We start from the raw sequence: 7,247 nt of genomic DNA, 5'->3' as shown, positions 1-7,247 counted from the left end.
AGTTCGAAAAGTGAGTTACAGACTCGCAAGGCAGTAAGGTATATGTAAGGTTAGAACAAGAGTATCCGGTAGTTATATTAAAGAAATGTGATAGCGTGTGGACATATCAAATTATAATGAGATATCAACAAGCAGGCTACCTTATTACAATTTGTGTTTTCTATCCTATAAAGATATGCGGCTCGAATACCAATCCATCAGGCGTTAGAGCTTTATGAGTTTAATCTTGTAAAAGCGTCGCGTACACGTAAATCATTCAGTTAAAAATGTATGCAAATATATTGGGGCATTTGAATAACCAATTACTTCGGATGCCTATTATTATAATCCCAAATCCATGAAACCAATCTGTAACTACAAGCCTCGGGAGAGTTGAGATCAAGTGTCGTTATGGGATTTACATACAAACCCATGAACAATGTTTTATTGGCTGTTGTAGTACAGTTTGAATTTCCCAAAGGGCACAGAAATGTAGTCATAACATTATCGCGTTCGAGGGCGAACTGACTTATGTGGTGATTCTTTGTTGCGTGAGAAAATCTCGTTTTTGTTTAATACCGCAGCTTAACTAAATAATACTCAGGAAATCGGAAGCTTCTCTCTGATCCAGATTTTGTCAATCAAAGGTCAGCGTGACGACGGTGGTTGCGTAGTCCGCTTTTAACATTTCTGCACTTATTATTTAGCTTTACCAGTCTTAAGAGTCAGGACTGCTCTCGCTACTTTACCACGTGGTGAATCAACATTGATGCGGGACGAAAGGTTTCCTCAAAGTGCTCACGCAAGCGTCGTAGTTTTATCGTAACTTCAGAAGGGCAACTTTTGATTTTTTTACGATAAGCTGACCGTCTTTTGACTTTGGCTTCTTACACTGTCTTCTCATCCCTGCCAAGATTTTAGTCACTTTATACAGTTCTCTCATGTCGCCGGTTGGTGCAAGTTGAGCGTGGTCAGCATTACCATCAACCCACCGGTCTACCGGTTTTTAGAATTTTCAGGTGGAGTTCCGTACGGTCGTTTATCTGCTGTCAAGTGGATTGCGACATCCACTCCTGCTTAGTGTGCCCTAAGACGAAAGAACTGATCTCTCTGTAGCTCTGTGTAGGCTTTGATGCGTTCCCACTCGTCGTTCGTCAGCGTGATGTCCGGTGAAGCGGTGAAAATCAGTGCTGTGGTTACAAGACTTACCAGAGTGTCCACAGCGAGCGTACTGAGTGTGGTCAAATTATCACTATGCAATATATATTTATTTTGTTATATTTAGCTATATCTTTGTTTGTTAATTATGTAAATTTTTGTGCGTGTTAATAATTGTTTAATCTTTTTTTGTTCGTGAATATTGTAATTATGAATGGTTCGTATGAACGGATTCTGAGAATTCATTACATAAAGCCTTTATTCGAAATTCATCGATTAATAATTTAACTCTTTCCTCGGTTCTGACTTATTGATGTGGTGTGACCTACTCCGGCGGATATTTCAAGTATAACCTAAATTACTAGCATAATAAAGTAGCATCGTGCCACGATATTGATCCAGTTTATTTCTAGCGCGTTGAATTTAGTTTATTACTGTCTCCTTTTATATATACGTAATTAAATATAAGATGATTCACGTAAGCGTTTACTCAATCTTCCATCTGCCCCGAGTAATGGTATATTAGGTAATTAAAGAGCTTCCCAACATTAAAAGACGAATAATTACAAATCATTCTTAATAATAGCATCTTTGGTCTACTGGTGTTAAGATTTACGATTTTATTCAATCCAACATCCCGGTAAATTACGGGGAGCCGAGATCCATTAAGTACTTAAGTGCCTCCCGAGCACGAAATTGGGGATGATAATGGAAATGGGTTCCTTACTATGTTAATATGAACTTTACACGGGGCGAACCACTTCACGCGTTGTTTTAAGTAATATGCCAGTCGATACGCCGATCGGTTACCGTACAATGGAATTTAAACGACCCTTGTCACTTTGGAAATAAAGTAAACGTCACGATAGTTTGATTTAATAAAAACTATTTCGGCTATAAGTTACTGACAGCCAAAGACAGTTCGGTACCATTTATCACTTTTAGTTTTGTGATCGGTGTCGATAAGACAGAACAATTTATTAGTTTTGACTTAATAGAAATGGAAATAGTGTTGTAACTTTGGCATAAAGAAGTTCCAATTCTGTCTAGCTGGAGTACAAATGGGATAAGTTTAAGAAAGCAATCGGCCTTATATGGTCGTTATGGCCCACTAGATAGGAGAGGGCGTGAAATCCATTCGAAACTTTCATTTATTGCATCATTTGATATAATTCTGTACAGATCTTATCGCTTTAGATGTAATAAATACTTTGTTCATATCTATTATCTCCTAAACGTTTAGAGACGAACTTGTAAGCCTCCATTATTAATATGTTAACATAGGATTTTATTACAGCAATGAATGAAAACGTTCGACCTGTCTCTATGCAAATAAAATAGTCGACCCTATATTCTTTCAATTCTCTTGGATTTATGATTTTCTGTTCTGAAGTTATTCTAAACAGCATCCATAACCCTAACTTGTACCTTTGTTGTATTACTTAAAAACATGTAGGTATTAACTTCGTTATTAAATAAATTTCAATAATAAAAACGTCGTGAAATCGAATAATCGAAACAAGAAAATTATAATAGTTTTTCTTAAAATTGCATTGAACAGTACAAACATTTCCTTTGTTCACAGATTTAATATGATTGTGAGACTAAACTAATGAGCAAGGACCATTTAATATTTATTTTCTCAGTAGATTTAGCTTACAAATTATATCAAAGAGTAACACATAAAAGAAACGGAAATGAAAACACAAACTAAAGCTGCTTCACTTTGACTTTAACATATTTGCGTTTATTATCTGTTGTAGAATACAGAGGCGGCGAGTGCGATGCGACGCGAATGCAGGTATCTAATTAAAGTGCACTAATGAATATGTGATATACTCTACGTAATACAATTAGCCACCTTGAAAGTAAGCAATATTGTATGCAGCCACGCGCCTGATGTATATTCCGTAACTCGGCGATGTCTTTGTGCCGTATTGTATATACAATATATATTGTATGAATTCCTGTAACTAATTAGATGTCAGAAACTTATATATGAATAATTGTTGGGTCTAAGATATACTTGCCCACGAAGTTAATTTCGTAATGTTTTTATAATATTAATACTACTGTTAAAAATAAAAATGGGTTTAATGCGTTGAAAAATATTGAATTGAATTTTACACACAAAAAAATAACCTTATCGCTACGTTACGGATTTTAATTATCCTGGCTAAAATTTTACGCTAGAATGTGCGATGTTTTTTTTTAACATACCGCGTTTTACACCTATGTTTCAGGGTTGAGATTTATACGTTTGGTACTACTATAGCTATACTAGGATAATACTACTGCATACTAATTGCATAGTTATATGAATTTCAGTAAACGATTGAAGTAAAAAACCAGTGATGCCACAATCTTTTAGATCTTTGTATCTATTTCGTCATAATTTGTTTTTTCTAATAAGCAAGAAGGTGAACAGTTTTCTGTGTCTGACAAAAGGGTTGGAATGAAAAATATATAGAAAAACACTTTTTTACCGGATTGAATTTATGTACCTATTATAAACTTACAATTATTTTACATAATTTTAAATATAACCGACGTTTCGCGTGCTTTACAGCGTGCGTGGTCACGGAGACAATAAAAAAACAAACAATACAATACTATTTGAAATACAATACTATTAATAGAATAGAAAGACAATACTATTTGAAAAATATATTTAAATCGATAATCTACAAGGATTATCGATTTAAATATATTTTTCGCGAAAACTTTTCACATAATTAATACAATCAAGTGAGCATATTTTTCTATTTAAAAATTGTGTCGCAATATAAATTTGTGAAGCTTTTTTCATTCAATTCAAAGGTAGTTATAGAATTTTAACAAAGAGAAATAAACGTTATGTCGACAATAAATTTGGATTCATAAAAACGGGAATAGTCTGTGTAATTATTGTTACAACAACATATTTGTATAGAACCGTTGAATGTTTAAATAGGACGCGTATTGTAATAAATGTAAAAACATGACGGTATGTTCGCACTGTTTTATTATAAGTAATAATAGTATTGTTATAAGATATTAAAAAGCCTATATCACAATTTCATTTAAAATAATTAAACTAAAACAGTGCAATTTACAGAGCTTCAGTAAATATCATCATAGATTGCTTCAAAGAGTTAATAAATTATTGTAAAAGTAGTGATTATTAAATGCGTAGGTATACTTTTTGTGACTTATTATTCCCTAAAACTTAAAGTAGCAAATCAAAATGAGTATTTACTCTCTATCTGTTCCTCGAATTTATTTATCCTACTCACGATTATTCTAAAATTTTCTGAACCGAAATGTTGTTTTTTCTTTCTCAAAAGGCTTCACAAAAGCTTAAGGCTTATGGAGAAATGACATTTTTGACGTGATAACGTCTTTAAAATCGTTTTAGTCGGGTGACATGTTCAGAAACTTGTGTCACACCAAAACCTCACGAGCGCGATCGCATAACGAGAGAGAGACGTACCGATCTTCCGTCTCATCTCGAGCGCTGCCAGTCATTCCGTGAATGTATGAAGAAAAATGTATATCATAGTCGAATAAGTAAACTTGTCATTTTACACCCGAAATTTATCATCAAAAGTGTGAATAAAACGATAGATGTAATTTAAAATTTGAAAAAATTGTTATCTTCATTAATTCCTTACTTCCCAAAAACTTATATCAATAAGACGTTATCACGTAAACATCTCGATCGTAAACCTACTTTACAAACAACCAATTTTTTTTTAAATTTAGCCTTAGGTACTGGAGAATCGAGTATTTTTATAGTAACTTGTCAAATTGATTTCAGAACAGCACAATGAACGGCGTGTGTCAGTCATAAAAGGCTGATGATCTAAAGACTTTTTGTTCCACTTTTCTATACCTCTTATTATATGACCAGCCCATTTCCATTTCAATCTTCGTATCCTCGTTGTGACGTCTTAAATTTTCGTGTGGTTTCTTATGATTTTATTATTGATTCTATATTCTTCTTGATATTTAGCATGCTTCTTTCCATCGCTGTCTGGCATGGCTTCAGTTTCTGTTTTCTGTTAACTCCTACATAGTGCCAAATACTTAAGTATTTGTATAAAGCGTAGACGGGCTATGGTATAGACCAGGCATCAGCGTACAGAGTGTGAGATAGCGAATGATCGACATAACTTTATAATGTATATCTATATGCCACTAATATTGCCATGAGAAGAATTTTCCCTATTTTGTGGGTAAAAATTTTAACATTTCTTAATCATAGTAATTAAAAAAAATGTCAACTCAATCTACTCAAGAAATAATAATTGTGGCAAAAAAATAATTAACAAAAGCGTGTTGTGATTTTATTATTGCTCTTTTTATTTGTTTACCACCAAGAGCTCGGTGGTAAACAAATAAAGCCCGATACGCTCGCGCTTAAGTTTTTCCCGTTAATGCCTTCTCTCTTTAGTTATTTTAGAAGCTCATCTAGTTCTATACTCTATCTACGGTATAAAGCAACTATTAGTTGTCACGGGGCTATATATGAAAGCCGCTATAGCATTTAAAATAGTGAACGAATAAAGTCACAGGTTATTTGCATTAAAAGCTCCCCATCGGACAGGTGAAACTGGGGCGACGTGAAGACTGAGTGCATTTTGGCGTTAAGCGCTTTTAACATAATGTAGCTTTTCTAATACGAATCTATTTTCATATGTCTGGATCGTTTTCACAAATATACTCTAAATTTACATTTCAGACTGACATTCTATTTCCTAGATTTACGTTTGCACGCAAGGCTGCTTTTGTGAAGGTAACAAGCCGATAAATTTTATAAAAACAATATGACAAATTTCAATATATATAATTATTATATCTAAAGTTTATCCGTCCGTCACTATTACTAATTTACTTGTAGGATGTCCTAGGTGACGGAGCGTTTATCACCGCAGCAATTTAAAAGGGACAAAGTACAAATTTGTGTCTCTTTCATTAATTATATTTTCACCAAAAATGTTATCATGCTTATGTGTCTGTCAATCTGAAATAACTACTGTCTCGCCGCAAATCAAACTTAGGCTAACATGTGTGCGTTGTCTAGCCTACTACACGATGATTTATTTGTATTCATAAAGTTTACTTAAGTGTAATTATTTAATCTTTTAGTGATTTTTTTCAGAATACGAGCCTACGGGTCGCGCAAAAATCATCCTGCCCATGGACACCCATTTTTAGTGGGTGCATTGCATTGCCTTTAAGGCCTTTATGGGAAGAGTACACTTACTTTGAAGACAGTTGGAGGTCATATCTCTCAGGGAAACCCCCACCGGGAGTCAATTCCTCAGCTCACTGGTTCGCAAATGACGGACTGTGGACCCCAAGAGGGTAGGGTCCTGGGGTTTCGGATAATATATAGAAAAATTCTATTTAATCACGCTGCCATGATTCGGAGAGGAAAGGGATGAGCTTCCGGGAGACCCACACTCACTAAACGAAACGCGACACACGCCCAGCGTGGGCCACAACACGCTTATTATCAGTGGGAAAGTGGTATTTCCCCGATCGTGTCGGCTCATTTGGGTGGCAACGCAGCATGACACTCCTACTAGTTGGACTAACTGACTGCGTTGGTGGAGAAATAGTTGTTGCTCACCAGAGAGCGATGGGATCATCACTTCCCTACGCATTAATAACCCTTAATCGCCTCATACGACATGGGTAAAGATGGGAAGATGCTATTCTATCAGCCGGCACCACACACGGAAAGATGTGGTGCAGGTATACTCGTATTCTAGATTCGTAATCTATGATATTACGTGACCGGTATCGAAATTATGCATAATAATAATTCAACTAAGTTGCAACTCGAATTATAGGAGAACGAGTTGTATGGTTTCTTGAATACGTAGAAAAGCAATCATACCAAATACAAAGTAATCTACAAGTATAACTTTGTTGATTACTACCAGGAAATAGGACGCAAAACTTTGAATTCCTAACATTTCTTCTGATTTATTGGTAAAGTTTTGTTTGTAATTAATCAGAATCCATTCGGTGATGGAGCCATACCTGATGAAAACTACAATTTATTTCTATTAATTTTTATTTCTAACTCATTATTTGTATATTTAATTTTAAGTATACTA

This window comes from Pieris napi, chromosome 1 (assembly GCF_905475465.1).
Source record: "Pieris napi chromosome 1, ilPieNapi1.2, whole genome shotgun sequence".
In the NCBI taxonomy this organism is placed as follows: Eukaryota; Metazoa; Arthropoda; class Insecta; order Lepidoptera; family Pieridae; genus Pieris; species Pieris napi.
This window is presented reverse-complemented; position numbering follows the sequence as displayed.